Raw genomic sequence first — 19,230 nt, 5'->3', positions numbered from 1 at the left:
AGGACTTGGTAAGGAGGATTAAGTGGCTCGGGTGAGTACTACTCCTTGTGCAAGGGTACACATGTATTGTAAAGGTGGGGTTGCCTATGTTGTAAGTTGTTCTAAGTATTGGCTTGGAGCTTGCCAAGCATTACTTGTATTGTATTATTGAAGAAAGATTGATTACAATATATTGTCGGGCAGACTTGTTCGGGAGTTGCCCCTCCCCTTTATACTTGTTGCAATTGTTGATGTTCTTGTTATAATTGCATGATGAAAATGAATGAGTATGGGCTTCATTAAGTATAAAGGATAATTGCATTTTACTTGGTTGCGAAACACAAACTAAGTAAGGACAAGTGAATTAGGCGTAGCCTACGAAGGTTAGTATTGGTGAAAAGAAAGCGTTCGGTGGTGCCGCACCTCGCTATAAGCGATTGGAAGACTACCACAGGTGTAGGGGCGTGACATGTGGTATCAGAGCTCGGTCTAGAGCTGGTGAGCAAGGTTTGCTCGTGACAGGTACTTGCAGATGAAGGAAACCGTTTCACACAAGTGGAACAAGGGTTGGTTCTCATTGCAGGTGACTTGGTGAACATGGAGAAGGCCGAAAAAGCAGTGATGGTGGATGAAGGCGAATCTAGCCATAATGTGGTTGAGGCTCTCCGGTATGAAGTGTTGGAACATATGAGTCGATGGAGTTCTAACTGGGTTGCGATGAGGGCTGAGAACATAAAGATTCGAGAAAGCTATTCGGAACTGAAAAGGGAACTTGAAGAACTCAAGAGCCAATGCGGAAGTACGATAGATGTTGAGCTCAATGAACTTGATGAGGAGATCCAACGAAGTGGTCTTGATCTTCAAGAGCTCTTTGATGAGAGAGCCCGGTTGAGGAAGGAAAGTGCCAAGGTGGAAGCCGAAATCAAGCAAATTGAGGAAGAGATAAGGAAAAAGCTTCTTGGTAAGAAGGTTGTTGTGATTGAGCAGGAAGAGCTCGACTACATTGACAGGTTGGGAACTCACTACCGAGAGCATCCAGAGGACATTCGGAAGTTTAGTTCTATGAACTTGGTCAGTGGACACTTGGTTGGTGCACTTGAGCAAGATGTGATGAAGGGCAAGCTTGAAGGGAGTCAAGCTGGACCAAGATCGGGTTGCTTAGAGGAGCCAAGCAAGGAGGTGAAGTACCTTAGGAGGAATGTCAAGGTGGAGCATAAGCCAATTGACACTTCTGAGGCCGAATTCTTGAAGAAGGTTGCTGATGTGAGGCGCAAGACAAAGCCAACAAAGGGAGGTGATTCCTTGAAGCTAAGTTTTGTGCAGGTGACCGTGAAGGGCAAGAGATTTGCAGCTTTGGTGGATACAGGGGCTACTCATAGCTTCGTGAGCAGGAAGGCAGCAAAGTCTTTTGGGAAGAAAGCAAAGATGGAGAGGGAATGGAGTGCTTTCAAAGCAGTCAACTCTACCATTAGAGTTGTTGATGGTGTGTTGAAGGACACTCAGGTGAAAGTAGGATCGTGGTTTGGAAAGTTGGACTTGAGGGTTGTGGACATGGATGATCATTCTATGGTGTTGGGGCTGGACTTTATGGAGCTTGCACAAGCCATACCAATGGTGGACAGGGACATTCTCTTGATCACAGCTGAAGGGAAGACCATGATGGTATCGATGAATAGAAGAAGTTGCTTGGGGTATAGACCAAGGATGGCTTCTATGACTTTGTATCCCAAAGACCCGAATGTGAAGCATGAGGATGTGGAGCAAAGAGGACTTGGGAGTGTGACTCAAACAACGAAGGAAAGGAAGCTGGTGGACTTCGTTGCAAGGGCTGGAAAGAAGAATGGAGGAAGTGAGAAGAAAACCTCACGAACATGGAAACACTTGTTGGGAGCATCTTCTACTGATGATCTTCACAATGGAGTTGCAAGTGAAGGGAGCCCGAGTGCTACTTCAAAGGCAGTGGTTGATGAGGGTTATGAAGGTAGAGATCCTGCTGAGATAGTGGAATTTTGCAGATATGCTATGGGCATATATGACTTTCAGTTGACAAAGGACAAGCTAGGTGAGCTTGGATGTACATGTGAGGAGATTGAGGCTGTGCATAGATATTTGAGGACACAACATCAATCTGACACATGGGTGGATGAAAGTCAGGGAGGAAACTTCCTGGCCTTCCTTTCTCTATAGATAACCTTGGAGGAAGGTTGGTGTGGAGGCCTTGGTAGGGAGGAACCACACCAACTTTACAAGGGGCCTTGGAGGAGGCTTCTTTATGACAGATGCAGACTTGGGTGCAGATGACCATAGGTTGAGATGGAGTCTACATGGGTTGGACATCATGGACAACCAGAGTCATGAACATCAGGTTGGAAATGTGGAGCATGTTGCAGATGGGATGGAGTTCCCATGGACCTGAGCATGGGATGATTGATAGATTCTTGGTGAGTCCGAGGTGTAGTAGAAGTCAGGGGTAGACTTGTGATGGCATAAGGATGTGCATTATTATGGTTTGGGCGTATGGTTGGACTGATCACCCGACTAGTTCAAGTCATGAGGGGTACCAATGTGCAGAAAGATGTTAGCATGAGGCGAGATGAGTCGACACATGGCAGAGATATGTTGACATTAGTCGAGACATGGTGACACATATGTGTTGGCATCTGAGAGGGAGACTACATGGAGGAGGGACACATGATAAGGTCGACACGAGATGTTGCAGTGAAGATTGTGGCAGAGGGGTCGATGATCATGGATCAAGATGATATCTGATGGGGAGCATACCGTTGAGGTGCATGCCTTGGTATGGTGAGCTGGGTGGCAGCTGGTCACTAAGTCGAGATATTATGGAGATGAGGCTCTACATATGTTGCAAGGATGTTTGCTTTGTGTGGAGGAGTCGACATCGTGGTTGCTGATGATCTTGGTGGATGACTACCGGGATGGTATGTTGTCGAGGACGACAACAATTTCAGGTGGAGGAGGATGTAAGGCCTTTGCAAGATTGGTGCGACGGGCGTCGGCGAGTCGTGCATGAGGGCGCGCGGGCGCGCTGAACGAAAGTTGCGACGGAGTTGCGGATATAATGCGACAATATGTGCAATGAAAGGAAAAACACTTATGCGACTAAGTGTTGAACGCCATTCATATATATGCGATGGAGTGCGACTTGAGGCCGACTTGTATGTAAGCCTTAAGGGCGCATGTTGAGTGGTTTTAGGGGTCGGCCAAGGGGCTGCACACCCCATGTAAACCCACGCTATGTAGTGTATATATATGAGAGCCTTGAGGCTCATTTGAACAAGAAACTTCACATCTCTTCTACGCATAGATCAAGAAGACAAGTGAATAGTGCGCAAAAATAAGAGGAGTCTGCGCATATCTCATGTGCTCCTCTTGAGGGTGCACTTAAGGAGTTCTTGAGGAGATATTGAGTCAGTCGAAGAGTGGGCAAGGTGTGTCCGAGGTGTAGTGGATGTGCAGGACTTGGTAAGGAGGATTAAGTGGCTCGGGTGAGTACTACTCCTTGTGCAAGGGTGCACATGTATTGTAAAGGCAGGATTGCCTATGTTGTACATTATTCTAAGTATTGGCTTGGAGCTTGCCAAGCATTACTTGTATTGTATTATTGAAGAAAGACTGATTATAATATATTGTCAGGCAGACTTGTTCAGGAGTTGCCCCTCCCCTTTATACTTATTGCAATTGTTGATGTTCTTGTTATAATTGCATGATGATAATGAATGAGTATGGGCTTCATTAAGTATAAAGGATAATTGCATTTTACTTGGTTGCGAAACACAAACTAAGTAAGGACAAGTGAATTAGGTGTAGCCCATGAAGGTTAGTATTGGTGAAAAGAAAGCGTTCGGTGGTGCCGCACCTCGTTATAAGCAGTTGGAAGGCTATCGCAGGTGTAGGGGCGTGACAGGAGGGGTGCAAGCCCCTCCTACAAAAAAGAGTGACTTTTGAAAATCAGTCAAATGTGAGAGGATTTGGAGCTACAAATAGAGAAGAAAATTGTAACAACCCTGGTGAAAATTCCATGTAATAATGTAAATAAAGGCAAAAATAAGACCACATGTAAGGGACACTTATTCCAAGTTGAATGTTGGGCAAAGATATCCTAGTGGGCATCACTGGATGTGTGTTTTGGCTAAGGAAATTTGGCAAAGGCAAAGGCAAAGGCATTAAAAGGCAAAAAGGCATTTTTGGCACATTTATTTATGAAAATAAAGGAAATTAGGAGAAAAGGAAGGTAAAAGGTCACAGGTTGCATGTGAGGAGGAAAATGAAGGAAAATAATGGAAAATGAAGAAATTAGAGGCCTCATTGATAAAAAGGCTTCTGAGGATCAGTTGGCAGGTTGCTCAGTGTTAGGCTCGCTCAATGTTAAGCTTTTGTGAGTTCAAGTTTGTGTTGATTTGTGTAGCTTCGGAGGTACTCCAAGCCCTAGGGTTTAGGGTTTGGAGGACAAAGTGCCACAAGGTTAGCTTGTGGACTTGAAACCCAAGTACGGGGTTTTGGCACCCATCAAGTTTTAGGGCAAAACCATGATGGATTCACGGTATGTGATGGATGAGGATGATAGTGCTTGGGAAGACAATTCCAATGCATTGAAAATCATCTGAATCCGAGTTGTCGTTAGAGAGATATGAATTTTTGAAGTTGACATAGTAAATATTGGATTTTCAAGTAGGCTGACTTGAAGAAAATTCCAAGTAGACGTGTCTCTTTGAGTGAACTCGTTGGAGGCAGTAAAGCTTATATATTGAGGACGAGTTGAGTCATTTAAAGCATCCAAAAGTGCAACACAAAGCAAGAGAAAAGTTCGTTGAACAAGGAGGGGATCTTTGTTTTAGGGCCACATATCAAGAAGCTACTTCAAAAGGAGAATGGGAGTTGTTTGGGTTTTCTTGTGATTGTTTTGAAGGGTGTGGAAGTTTGTTGTTAGGCCGAGTTTATAAGGAGAGATTGGGATTGTTTTCAAGTGGTCATTCATCTCTAAACAGGCTGAAATGTTGACTATCCTGTGATGGTGAGGCCGCATGCTTGTAGTGGCTAGTTTGAGGGTCAAACAAGCCCTAAACAAGGAGGTGTAGGAGTCCACTCACACAACGAAGTATCTAGCCTTGTGGAGGAGAAGGAGCCACAGTTTTGTGAGGCAGAATTGACCACAGATGCTGGAAGAATATGGGTTGCAGTTGTGCCCTGACCAGTGATCATATTTCTGTAGTGTTGAATAACAGTCTTCAAGGTATGTATCTTCTTCATTGTTGCTAAGTGTTGGGCCAAGCATTAACCAGATTGGATTAGATTAAAGAGCAACCTATTGGAGCCATTTGTATGACATTTCGAGGTGAGAAAAAGTCATATCAGGTGCAGATCCGACAGTGACAAGATTGGGTGTCATAGAGTTGTTTGGAGGGCAGCATGTTGGCTACCCAATGTAGCCCTAGACAAGTTATCTTGAAGGACGAAGAACAGCTGAAGGTTGGGTGAAGGACGGTGTCGAAGTGCAACACTTTGATGGACTAAAGTTGTTTCTAGCCTGGCAGATTGGAGCTTAGGAATTAGGCCTACCCAGAGAGCAGTTGATGAGCCCGTGTTCATTGTAGCATACGTGACTTGCAGCAGTGATAGAAGGCAGCCCTCTTGGAGTCTCGATGTGTAGATGCCTTGAAGGACTACGGCACTAGTAGTGAGCAGTATGGGAGAGAAGGACCGATAGGACAAGATATGACATAGAAGTTGCAAACAAAGATTAACCATAGATTGTTGTATTACTCATTTTGTTTAATATAACGAATATTGGGATTGTACATATTGTATAATTTTGTTTAAAACTTTGTATATTGTGCATATGTGATTTACTGCTTTATATTTCCGTTGTGAAAAGTAGTTTATGGTTGAGATTCTAGGTTCAGTAGCGTCAGTGATTTTAAGACTCTAACCTAGACCCAAGGGCGCGGAAATTCAACATGGTATCAGAGCATGTTTGAGTTACTTTAGAAGTAAGTAAATCATAGTTTTGTGCAACAAAGTACACCATGAGAGGGAGTTGGTCACATTGTGAGTGAAGAGTTCACTACAATGTCGAAGTTGCATGCAGGTATCTGATATGAGGACAGATTGGAGGGGTTGTCCAACTATAGTCCATGGAAGGAAAGGATCAAGTTGATAGTGCAGGTCAACAAGATTTGGGATTTTTTCGAGAAAGAGATCAAGAAGTCAATCGACCCTAAGGTGCTAGAAATATGGGAAGATTTGGATGCAGGGGCGAGATTTATCATCCTTGATGGTGTGAGGGATGCCCTATTACCTCATTTGTCAAGGAAAAACACTGCATATGAGATGTGGATGTCTCTTCAGAATTTGTTCTAGAATAAGAACGAGAACCGGGTATTGGTATTGAAGGTGTTATCTATGATAACTCCTAAAAATAATTTTTAGTTTGATTAGTCATCTTACATAGGGTTTTTATGTTTAGGTTCATGTGAAAGTTGTCATATAGTACATTTAGTGTTTGATAGGGTCATCATAAAAGAGAAAAGGTCATAATTCCATTTGTTTTGAGGTCATCGTTTCATAATTGAGTTGTCTGACAGTTTTACAAACTTTCGCAGCAACTCCAGTTCAGCAAACCCAGAATTCGCTACGAAAGTCCCTGACAGTTCTGTAGCAAAACGGTCCATCCTAACACTTGTCTCACTACGAAAGTCAGTTGCTGTGTAACGATATTATTTTAAATGATTGTTAGTAATGTCAGAGTTGTGTTGAGTCACAAAATGCCTTTATTCTCATGTCCTCCACTTCTTTTCATTAACCCTTACCTCTCATTTTCCATCTCATACCATCTGCTACTATCAAAAGTTCACAAGTATTGTCACTGTAATAGGGTTTTGCATTGTCAAAATGAGTCTAGCCGTGGTTTGAGTGTGGTCTAGGTATTCTCAAATTGATTTGCAAGTAAAGAGGAAGAAGCTTACAAACATCTCCTAACGTGTTGCATCCATAACACAAAGAAATTCATGAGAAGAGTTAATAGAGGCCAAATTGGAAGTTGAAGAAATGAAGAAGCATGTGTTGGAGCAGTGAGATTTCGATGAGGAAATTGTAGAAAATAATAGGAAAAGACAGAGAGAATTCTACCACTGCAAAAGATGTTGAAGCATATGTATAGAAGGAACAGGTGGCTGCAAGCTGACAGAAGGAAGTTGCAAACTTAAGTCAAAGACTTTCAAGCACAAGTAGAGCTCATCAAACGCAATCTTTCCAAAAAGAAAAACCTCAAGATCATTATTGAAGTAGGTGTTACTCCATGATATGGTAAAATTCTCAATTTTGTCTTCACTATACCTAAAACAGTAAACTCAACCTTATATATAGACAACATGGTATTAGGAGCAATAAGGAGGCATCAAGAATCATGAAAATTCGAAAAACTCATAATTTGGAACTTTCGTAGCAACTCCCCATAATCAAGTTGAGAATTTGCTACGAAATTGTTGTAGCTTTCCATGGAGGTTAAGGCTGATCTAAAACTCAGCAAAGATAGTTCTAAAGGTATATGTTTAGCTTACAAACATCAAAGAAGACCTCAGAAATATCAGAGAGAGAAAAGAGGTAGCATAAGGGTGTTTTTTGAATTTGCTACAATTTTTTTGCTACGAAATTTATGGAAATGACTACTCTATAGTCAACTTCAAGCTCACTTTCTCACCAAATGGTAAGGGATTTTGGAAATCTGAAGGAGGTGTTTGTTCAGCACGAGCTCATCTACAAAAACCTCTCTCATTTTTTACACAACTATCAGGGTTTGGAGAATACACACTTATCTTTGAGGCCTATTTTACCGAATTTTTCTTAGCCAGAGTTGTTGCAGAAATTTGAAATTCGACTTGGTGAGGTCTAGGTTAGCAAAGTCAACCAGGTCAGCATCCACATGTCAAAAGCACATCAGCAATCCAGTACACTCAGCATTTGGTTGGATTTGATAAGGTTCAGTAACAGATTTTTTTGAGCTCATAAATGATAGGAGACTCCTATTTGTATTCAAACTCTGTTAAAACATAAATATCCCTATAAAGGCTCAATGTTTTATAGTCAAATAGAATTAGGTCTCTTAACCATGCGTCGAGTCTAGCCCAGGTGGAATATTATTAAATGGAAACTTCACTCTATATATGTAGAACTTTTTCACTTAGAAAGGAGGTTGATCGATGATGTGAGAAGGCCACTTTATGTAAATGTTTATCCAATTAATATACATTTGTAGCATACTCTGTTTTTTTTTACTTGAGATTCAGTTTTGGATTTATGTTTTCTTATCATGTTTTTATATTGTTAACAATGTTCATAGCATATTGATTACTTGGAATCCATGTCATACTTGCTCCAACTTCCTTCGTGTGCTATGTTTTACTGTAAAAGTTTAATTCACTCCATTCAAAGCCAAAAATGCCTCAGCTTCCTTTAAACATTGTTGTTTGTAATTGAATTTTCTCTTAATTGACTCCATGCCCAATGGTGGCAGCCATTACATTCTCCTTAACCTGTAAAATCACATAAAAATCAGAGTTAGCCATCTGTAATTGAATTTTATCTAGAACACCATATTGTTTTCTTTGAGAGAGCCCTCTCATGCTAGAAGGGCTAACTTCTAGCTACACGTGGTTTGAAATAGTTATGTTGGGTTGAAGGTTGACAAAACCCAACCTATTCTTCCCCAGTGATAACATTTTGGTGTGTCTGTCGGGAGCCGAAAAGCTCCATTTCCTGGATTTTCTTTGAGTCTCTTCATTTTGATTCCTGAGGGTAACAGGAAATCAGAGTTTTCTGAAGGTTGTGATATTACCCTGGTGACTCCAATCTCAAAAGATACAAAAGATCAAAGCTTCATGGTGACTCCACTGCTTGAAGATCAGTAGCTTGAAGAAGTTCCAAGATGAGTTCTACTACAAGAAGAAATGTCAGGTATGCTCCTATGGATCGGTCTCACATCTATGGTTTTCCAAATCCTATGCCTTGTGTTGATTGGTCAACCCATCTTCCCATGTTCAAAGATGAAAATAAAGATGATGTTGGTCTGCATTTGGTTAAATTCCATATACATGTATGTAGACTGAGGGTTGAGTTTCCTGAGGATTGTCTCATGAAGATGTTTATGGCTACCCTAGAAGACAAAGCTAGAGTATGGTATGAAGGGTTGCCATCAGGAAGCTTGTGTTCTCTTAAATATTTCCATAGAATATTTTTTGGACATTATGGGAAGTCTCATCCTTCATCATCACTGTTTCAAGGCTGTTGTAATTTTTGGAAAGTTTCCATTCAATATCTCAAAAGTATTAATGATGATGTAGAATGCATGGATGATGATGAGATATTAGAGGAACTTTATGAATTTTCTTCACAAGCTAGTTGTCATGATGATCAAGAAGTTTTCCAACAAGCATATGTCTCTTCTTTAGTTGAAGATGAAATGGATCAACAATTTGATAGTCAAGTCATAGTACATGAAATCCATGAGGATTTCCAGCCTTGTCAATCTATATGTAGTCAAAGGTATGAGCCAAATCATTCAAATTGTATTTCAACCCATTCCTTTTCTGAGATTTTATATCAAGAAGAAACTCCTCAAGACCAGGTTGTTGAAAATACATGCATGAAAATTTTGAACAGTGAGGTAACATGTGATGAAAGTTGTCTACCTAGACAAGAAATTTTTTCCATTGAAGATCATAATGATGTTGTCCCGGTTAAAGTGCATGAAAGTTCACTTTTAGGTAAACTTGAGTTACATGAAGAGCTGAATATACAGGTTTTACATATTCTATTTGAGGATCATCAAAATGACATGGATGATATGCATAAAGTTGTTTGTATAGGAGCTGTTAGTATTCAGAATCAAGATGCGAGTCCTCAAGCAAAATTACCAAAGGTAAAATCAGAATTGTTTTATAAGCTAAAGATTAGTTTTGATGCATACAATATGGATGTCATGTTTGAATATGTTCAAGAATGTATGGATAATTTTGTTGATTTACATGGAAGGGAAGACAAATCTATTGTTGCCTTTTTATTTGATGATGTTAATGGAATTGAAGACATGGGGCAAAAGAAGCCATCAACTATGAATAAATTCAGCCCTCATGGTTTTACTGATCAAGAAGAGGTGATTTTTCATGATTATCAAGATCGTTTGGTAAGTCATTCCAGTCATCAATGAAGGTGGGGTTTCTTTCATTTATAAGTTCAAGTTATGAATTTAGTTTTATTATGGGTTGCCAATAGATGGTCCACTTAAGAACAGTCAAGGAGCCCTGGCGTTGGATCAGATCTTTGACTAGTTAAACTAGAGGTTTCATATTGCTTGAATTAAGTAGGTGGATTTTCATATGTTAGAGTAGGGTTATTGGTACATAAATAAGCTTGTTGGGCAAGCATTTCCTTCAGCCTTAGGGTGCATTTTGCATTTATCAGTTTTAGGCTGTATAATAGCTTGATATCACATTGTAGCAGTAGTAATTGGTTTCCAGTTGGTTTGCAGTGTGCTTTTCAGTTTTCAAAGTGGGATCAACCCAATGGTCATGCAACTAGTCTGTTGGTTCTTTGCTAGACCACAGGGTCACAACATCCCCATTGGAGCCATTGTTATCTATGATAACTCCTAGAAATAATTTTTAGTTTGATTAGTCAACTTAGATAGCATTTTTATGTTTAGGTTCATGTAAAAGCTCTCATATGGTACATTTAGTGTTTGATAGGGTCATCATAAAAGAGAAAAGGTCATAATTCCATTTGTTTTGAGGTCATCGTTTCATAATTGACTTGTCTGACAGTTTACAAACATTCACAGCAACTCCAGTTCAACAAACCCAGAATTCACCACAAAAGTCCCTGACAGTTCCATAGCAAAACGGTCCATCCTAACACTTGTCTCGCTACGAAAGTCAGTTGCTGTGTAACGATATTATTTTAAATGATTGTTAGTGATGTCAGAGTCGTGCCTAGCCATAAAATGTATTTATTCTCATCTCCTCCACTTCTTTTCATTCACCCTTACCTCTCCTTTTCCATTTTATACCATATATTGCTATCAAAAGTTCACAAGTGTCGTCACTATAATAGGGTTTTGCATTGTGAAACGAGTCTAGTCGTGGTCTAAGTTTGGTCTAGGTATTCTCAAATTGATTTGCAAGTAAAGAGGAAGTAACTCACAAACAACTCTTGACGTGTTGCAGCCATAACACAAACATAAATTCATGAGAAGAGATGATAGAGGCCAAATTGGAAGTTAAAGAAATGAAGAAGCATGTGTTGGAGCAGCTAGATTTCGATGAGGAAATTGCAGAAAAGGCTAGGAAAAGACAGAGAGAAATATACCACTACAAAAGATGTTGAAGCATATGTATAGAAGCAACAGGTGGTTACAAGCTAACAGAAGGGAAGTTGCAAACTTAAGTCAAAGACTTGCAAGCACAAGTAGAGCTCATCAAAAGTAATCTTTCCAGAAAGAAAAACCTCAAGATCATTGTTGAAGTAGGTGCTACTCCATGATATGGTAAAATTCTCAATTTTGTCTTCACTATACCTAAAACAGTAAACTCAACCTTATATATAGTCAACATTGTATTAGGAGTAATAAGGAGGCATTGAGAATCATGAAAATTCAAAAACTCAAAATTTTGAACTTTCGTAGCAACCCCCCATAGTAAAGTTGAGAATTTGCTACAAAACTACTGTAGCTTTCCATGGAGGTTAAGGCTGGTCTAAAACTCAACAAAGATAGTTCTAAAGGTATATGTTTAGCTTACAAACATCAAAGAAGACCTCAGAACTAGCAGAGAGAGAAAAGAGGTAGCATAAGGGTGTTTTTTGAAGTTGCTACCAAAATTTGCTACGAAACTGTTGTAGCTTTCCATGGAGGTTAAGTTTGGTCTAAAACTCATAAAAGGGGGTTCTAAAGGCATGTCTTTAGATTACAAACATCAAGGAAGACCTCAGAACTAGTAGAGAGAGAAAAGAGGTAGCATAACGATGTTTTTTTATGTTGCTACCAAAAATTGCTATGAAATTGTTGTAGCTTTCCATGGAGGTTAAGGTTGGTCTAAAACTCATAAAAGGGGGTTCTAAAGGCATGTATTTAGCTTAAAAACATCTAGGTATGCCTCATAACTTGAAGAACTTACAAAGAGGTGTTTTTTGGATTTGCTACAATTTTTTTGCGATGAAATTTTTGGAAATGACTGTTTTAGTAGTCAACTTCAAGCTCACTTTCTGACCAAATGGTAAGGGATTTTGGAACTAAAGGAGGTGTTTGTTCAGAATAGGCTCATCTACAAAAACCGCTCTCATATTTTACACAACTATCAGGTTTTCGAGAATACAGACTTATATTTGAGGCCTATTTTACCGAATATTTCCTAACCATAGTTGTTGCAGAAATTTTCAAATTCAACTTGGTGGGGTCCAGGTCAGCAAAGTCAGGCAGGTCAACATCCACATGTCAAAACCACATCAGCAATCCAGTACACTCAGAGTTTGGTTGGATTCGATAAGGTTCAGCAACAGAATTTGTTGAGCTCATAAATGATAGGAGACTCCTATTTGTATTCAAACTCGGTTAAAACAAAAATATCCTTATAAAGGCTCAATGTTTTATTAGTCAAATAGAATTAGGTCTCTTAGCCATTCATCGAGTCTAGCCCAGGTGGAAGATTATTAAATGGAGACCTCACTCTATATACGTAGAACTTTTACAATTGGAAACGAGGTTGATCGATGATGTGAGAAGGCCACTTTATGTAATTTTTTCTCCAGTTAATATACATTTGCAACATACTCTATTTTTTCTACCTGAGATTCAGTTTTTGATTTATGTTTTCTTATCATGTTTTTATATTGTTAACAATGTTCATAACATATTGATTACTTGGAATTCATTTCAGAATTGCTCCAACTTCCTTCATGTGCTCTGTTTTACTGTAAAAGTTTAATTCACTCCATTTCAAAGCCAAAAATGCCTCAGCTTCCTTTAAACTATGTTGTTTGTAATTGAATTTTCTCTTAATTGACTCCATGCCCAATGGTGGCAGCCATTACATTGTCCTTCACCTGTAAATCACATAAAAATTAGAGTTAGCCATTTGTAATTGAATTTTATCTAGAACATCATATTGATTTTTTTGAGAGAGCCCTCTCATGCTAGAAGGGTTGACTTCTAGCTACAAGTGGCTTGAAATAGTTGTGTTGGATTGAAGGTTGACACAACCCAACCTGTTCTAACCCAGTGATAACATTTTGGTGCATTTTTCGGGAACCGAAAAGCTCCATTTCCCGGATTTTCTTTGAGTCTCTTCATTCTTATTCCTGAGGGTAACAGGAAATCAAAGTTTTATGAAGATTGTGATATTACCCTGGCAACTCCAATCTTAAAAGATATAGAAGATCATGTTGGCATTATGACACAGGTTTGGCACTATGACACAAGTGTTGTCCTTGATGGAAACTCACTCAGATGACAGATCACAGTTCAGGCTCACAGAATGAAGGAAAAAGAGATATACGCAGGTTCCCCTTGACCAAGCCGCGTATACACGCGAGTTCGTCGACCAAAAGGTGCGTATACGTATACACGCAATTTCAAGCAAGGAAAGGCGCGTACATGTTGGAGAATTTGGTTTTGGTCCGTGGTATTTGGACCATGGTATTTTGACCCATGGTATTGGTCCAAGGTATCTTGTCTGAAGTGCTGACCCCAGGTAATTGGTCCATGGTATTGTTTCTAAGTGGTTTTGGACCATGGTATTGAGTAAGGCCTAAGGCTATAAAAGGAGGAGGAGATCATTAGGCAAAGGCACTCAGGTATTGAATATCTAATGAAGAGCAAGATCTAGAATACTGGTCCTTGGGTTATGGTGCATAGCTGGATTTGAATCAAGGAGCAACCTAAGCGCTTGAAGAAGGATAAGTTCTATTGATGGGTCAAGATCTTAAGGCTTGAAGAGAAGTATCTTTGTGTGGTTTTGATCTTTTATCTGAATAATTGGTGCATGTCATAATCTGTAAATCTGATGATCTGGGTATAACTGATGTCTGAATAGTGCAAAAGGTTAAATCGTCTTTTACAGATTTGTACGTAGGTTCAGTATAGCAAAGGCGCGTATACACGCTAGTTCGACATTTCAAAATTGCGTATATGCATGTCCGCCTTAAGAAAAGTGTGTATGCATGCAGGTTCGACACATTGAAGTAGTGTACACCTCATAAAATATGTTTCAGCTACTTCTATTTACTATTGTAGTGTTCTGGGTTCTGGATTGAGTTCTGGTTACTGTTACTGTATTTTGGTTACAACATTCAAAAAAGTGATTGTTTGATTCAGTTTTGGTTGGTACATAGGAGATTGGTTGATGCAGATATATTTGATGTTTAATTGATGCTATTAATGGATCCATTCTGAAAATTTATGAAACGTGGTCCCTGGAAGAAAAGAGAAGGTTGTAGCCTTCTGCAGGTAGAAGCCTGCATACCGGTATAAGACTGCATCAGTACAAAATTTGTAAAAAGAAGTTTCTTATTAAAGAAAGATAGAGACGATTGCAGCAGGTGGTTTTCACCCACATTGGGTTTCCACCTTATATCTTGTGTTCATGTGTGTGATTGTCTGTTATGTTTACTACGCCTGGTTACTGTTTATATGGTTCTGATACATAGATTAAAGATCAACTAACTAAATTATAAGTTTGCAAGGTATACGCTAGTTTCTCTAAACACAGTTGCGTATACACGCAAGTTGCATTAATAGAAGTAGCATATATAAATTTGTTTATGGAAATGAAATATTGTTAACTTGCTAATACTGATTCGCCCCACCCCCCCCCCCCCCCCCCCAAGTATTATTTCCAACAATTGGTATCAGAGCAGGTCCTTCAAAAGAAGCTTGATCACTTGAAGGAAGATCTATCATCATGGGCAACTATGAAAGAGAAGGATCCATTAGACCACCAATCTTTGATGGGAGAAACTTCGTCTATTGGAAGGTAAGAACCACAACCTATCTTCAATCTCTTGGAACAGATGTTTGGGAAATAGTGGAAGGAGGATATACATTTCCATCAGCAATTCCTACAGATACGACAGGTAAAAAGCAATATGAAACAAATGCCAAGGCTGTCAATACACTATTGGGGAGTCTGTCACAATTAGAATTTGTCAAGGTTATGCAGCTCAAAACTGCCAAAGAAATATGGGACAAGATCGTTCTAAGCTATGAAGAAGACAATCAGGTAAAACATGCAAAACTACAATCTCTCAGAATTCAATATGAAACTCTCAAAATCCACAATGATGAAAGCATAGCTCATTACTTCCTACGTATAGATGAGATTGTTAATCGCATGAAAAACTTGGGTGAAGAGATAAAAGAAGTTACTTTAGTTGAAAAGGTTTTAAGATCCTTGTCTTCTAAGTTTGAATCCAAAGTTTATGCCATAGAAGAAAAGCAGGATCTTCATAGTATGACTATGACACAGCTGCATGGAATCCTAACTGTTGTTGAAATGAGAAAAGGAGGTCCCTCAGATATGAGAGAAGCTGCATCCAAGGCTCCAGGAAGAGAAGAGCTCAATGAATCGGGACACATTTCAGAAGGAGAGGAAGAAGCAAACTTTGTCAAGAACCTTCAATGGGGTTCTAGAAGATTTAGAGGTAAACTACCTTTCAAATGTTTTGCTTGTGGAAGAGTCGGTCATTATGCAGCCAAATGTCCTCATAAAGATAAGCTTGATAAAGGTAAGGAATCGGAAAAATGGAATAGAAAACAGAATGTAAGTAAGAAGAGCTACTATACGCATGAAGATAGCGATGGTTTATCAAATAGTGATGAAGATGAACATGGTAATGACTATAGAGTTTTGATGGCTTTTGAAGATGATTTCTTGGATGCTTTAGATGAAGATGGTCTCTATGAAGAAATTTCTAAACTTAAAATCTGTTTATAAGAAAAGAGTATGATTATGGATACTCTGACATTCCAACTTGCTGAAAGGGAAAAACACAATGAAAAATTAGAATGTGAAATTGTGGGTCTAAGAAAAGATATTGAGAAAACAAAAGCTCTCAATCTCAGGTTTGCTAAAGGATCAGAAACTTTAGATGAAATTATCAAAGTGCAGCATTCTCCTCTGATAAAGACAGGTCTTGGATATACTGAAGAAGCATCTCAACTATCTTTTCTATCTTTTTGTGAGCTGGTTTCATGACATTTGGTATCAGAGCTTTGGACTCTAGGGTTTCGCTGCTCCAAATAGGTCATTGTGGCATTTTCGTTATAATTTTTTATTTATTTATTTATTTATTTATTTTTATTTTTTTGACGTTTCAGAAGCTAAAAAAAACCCATGTGAAACGAAATCGCACTGAACCTTGGGTCCAAATTTCAGAGCTTTTTGCACTATATTTGCTGAGATATGATCTGAGGAATTTGGTCTTTTTGCAGACTCCTGAATTACATTCCAAACAGGTGACTTGGGGAAAATCGTCATAACTTTCTCTCTGGGCATCGGATTGAAATTTCGTAAGAAGGTACAAAAAGAGGATGAACTGTAGTTTCTTGTATATATTTTTTAGAGCTAAAGGTCGAAACAGTGACTCGTGGCACGTTGTACAAGTTTGCTCTACTAAACTAGTCTATAATCAGGTCACTGTGGAAGATTTGGCATAACTCTTCTCTAGAGAATCCAATTTGGATCAGAATGGTGGCATTGGAAAGAGGACATAGAGGGCTACCGCAGTTTGTAATTTTAGAACTGGATGATCCAAAATTACAAAGATACATCAGATTCAATATCAAGCTCCTACAAAGTGAAAAAAGGTGTGTAGTTTCTTTTAAATTTTTGCATAAACTTGGTTTGAAAAAATAGTTTGAAGGAATTCAAAGGGCATAGTAAAGCATTATTATCAGTAATTGATGCCCCGAGGAAAGAAAATGCAAACACCTAGTCAGCAACCTGAAAGCTCTAGCACGACTCATGAAGAAGAGGAAGAAATGCAACATGATATATCAAAATTACGAGATCAAGTGCAACAAGTGTCACTTGCACAAAAAGTAACAGAATCTAAGATGGATGGTTTAAACAAACATGTAGAAGCTAAGATGGATGGTTTAAATAAAGGCGTAGAAGCTAAGATGCATTGTTTAAAGAAAGGCATAGAACCTAAGATGAATGACGTGGAAGCTAAGATGGACGATTTGAAGATAGATTTGAAGACATATTTGAAGACAGGCATGGAAGATTTGGAGACAGATTTGACAATTTTTTTACAATAAATGCTTACTCATGGTGAAAGGGTAGTAAAGGAAACTCGTGATGAGAACAAAAGAAATGTTAATCATGATTTCATAGACTCTAACGTTGGATCAAAGACCCACCATATTCCAAAAATCGATATGAAGAAGTTTGATGGCAAGGATCCCGCAACATGGATATTACAGATGGAGCAATTTTTCGATCTCAATAATGTGCAAAACACACAAAATGTATGCATTGCAACTTTATATTTGGAACCAAATCAGTTTCTATGGTATCAATGGCTTTCCTCTCGTAACAAATTATCACTTGGACAATTTTTATGGAAGAATTGACAGCACATTATGAGGATACAAAAAGCAACACTTTTTTTAGCCAATTGATAAGTCTCAAATAAAAGGGTTCAATAATGGAGCACATTGAAGAGTTCCAAAAATTGAACATAAGGGTAAAAAATATTCCAGAAGAGCATAGGATTGATGTGTTCATAGGGACTTTAAAGGATAATATCCAACATGATGTTCACCTTTGGGAACCTGATTCATTAGAGAAGGCATTCAGGTTAGCAAGAAAAATGGAAAGCAAAATTATGGCAACCAGGAAGCATACCACTCACAACTATAAAGATGGAAGTGTTGTTGCCCCTAGTCTTCCACAACCTATAAGGTTGACACCACAACAATTGGAAGAAAAAAGAGCAAAAGGGCTTTGTTACAGTTGTGATAGCAAATACACTAAAGGTCATAAGTGTGCTAAGAAGAAATTATTCTACATAGATTGTGAAAAGGAAGAAGAAAAGGAGCAAGAAAGGTCAAAAGAAGAGGATATACTCCAGGAACAAAGCCTAGATGAAGAAGAAATGAATCCGACCATATCTTGTAATGCATTAGCTGGAATTACCACTCCTCAAACCATCAAGATAGAAGGAAAAATCAAGAAGAAAAAGGTAACAATGTTGATTGATTCAGGAAGTACCCACAATTTTATTCATTGTAAGATAGCAAAATAATTGAATTGCTTCCTATATCCAGCACGAGAGTGTCAAGTGATAGTTGCAAATGGAGGAACGATAAATTGCTTTGGAAAGTGCCATAATACCAAGCTATCCATGGGAGAATATGTATTGACTAGCCCAATGCTTTCCATTCGAATGGGAGGTGTTGATGTTGTACTAGGAGTCCAATGGCTACAATCCTTGGGTACAATAGCTTTTAATTTTCAAGAAATTTTCATGAAATTTTATGCGGAAGGAAAGGAAGTTGAATTAAGGGGTATTATAGGGAAACCGGGAAAGATAATCAGCTCTAACGATATGACAAAGTTTCTAAAAAATGAACAAAGAGGTGTAATTACACAATTATGTTCGCTAGATGTTTCCACATCGGAATCATCTATTTCTCCAGATCTCCAAAAAGTCTTGGACAATCATTCCAAGGTATTTGAGACTCCCAAAGGTCTCCCACCTATTCATGATCATGATCATGCTATTCATCTGATTCCAAGCAGTGTTCCTCCAAACATCAGGCCATACAGATATCCCTATGCCCAAAAGAGCGAAATTGAACGTATGGTTGTAGAAATGCTAGAGGCTGGTATAATTCAACCTAGTCAAAGTTCTTTCTCTGCTCCAGTAGTATTGGTGCACAAGAAGGATGGATCATGGCACATGTGTCAAGATTATAGGGAGCTCAACAAGCTCACTATTAAAGATAAGTTTCACATTCTGTCATTGATGAATTACTGGATGAATTGCATGGATCAATTTACTTCACCAAGTTGGATCTTCTTTCAGGATATCATCAAATCAAAATGAAGACTAAAGACATTTCGAAAACAACATTTAGAACTCATGAGGGTCATTATGAATTTTTGATCATGCCTTTTGGCCTTACCAATGCACCTTCTACATTTCAAGGTTTGATGAATTCCATTTTCAAACCCT

Source organism: Pinus tabuliformis, chromosome 3_2, assembly GCF_031772625.1.
Source record: "Pinus tabuliformis cultivar Carrire ecotype Pingquan chromosome 3_2, CPIR1, whole genome shotgun sequence".
Classification (NCBI taxonomy): Eukaryota; Viridiplantae; Streptophyta; class Pinopsida; order Pinales; family Pinaceae; genus Pinus; species Pinus tabuliformis.
Note: the sequence above shows the minus strand (reverse complement) of the source record.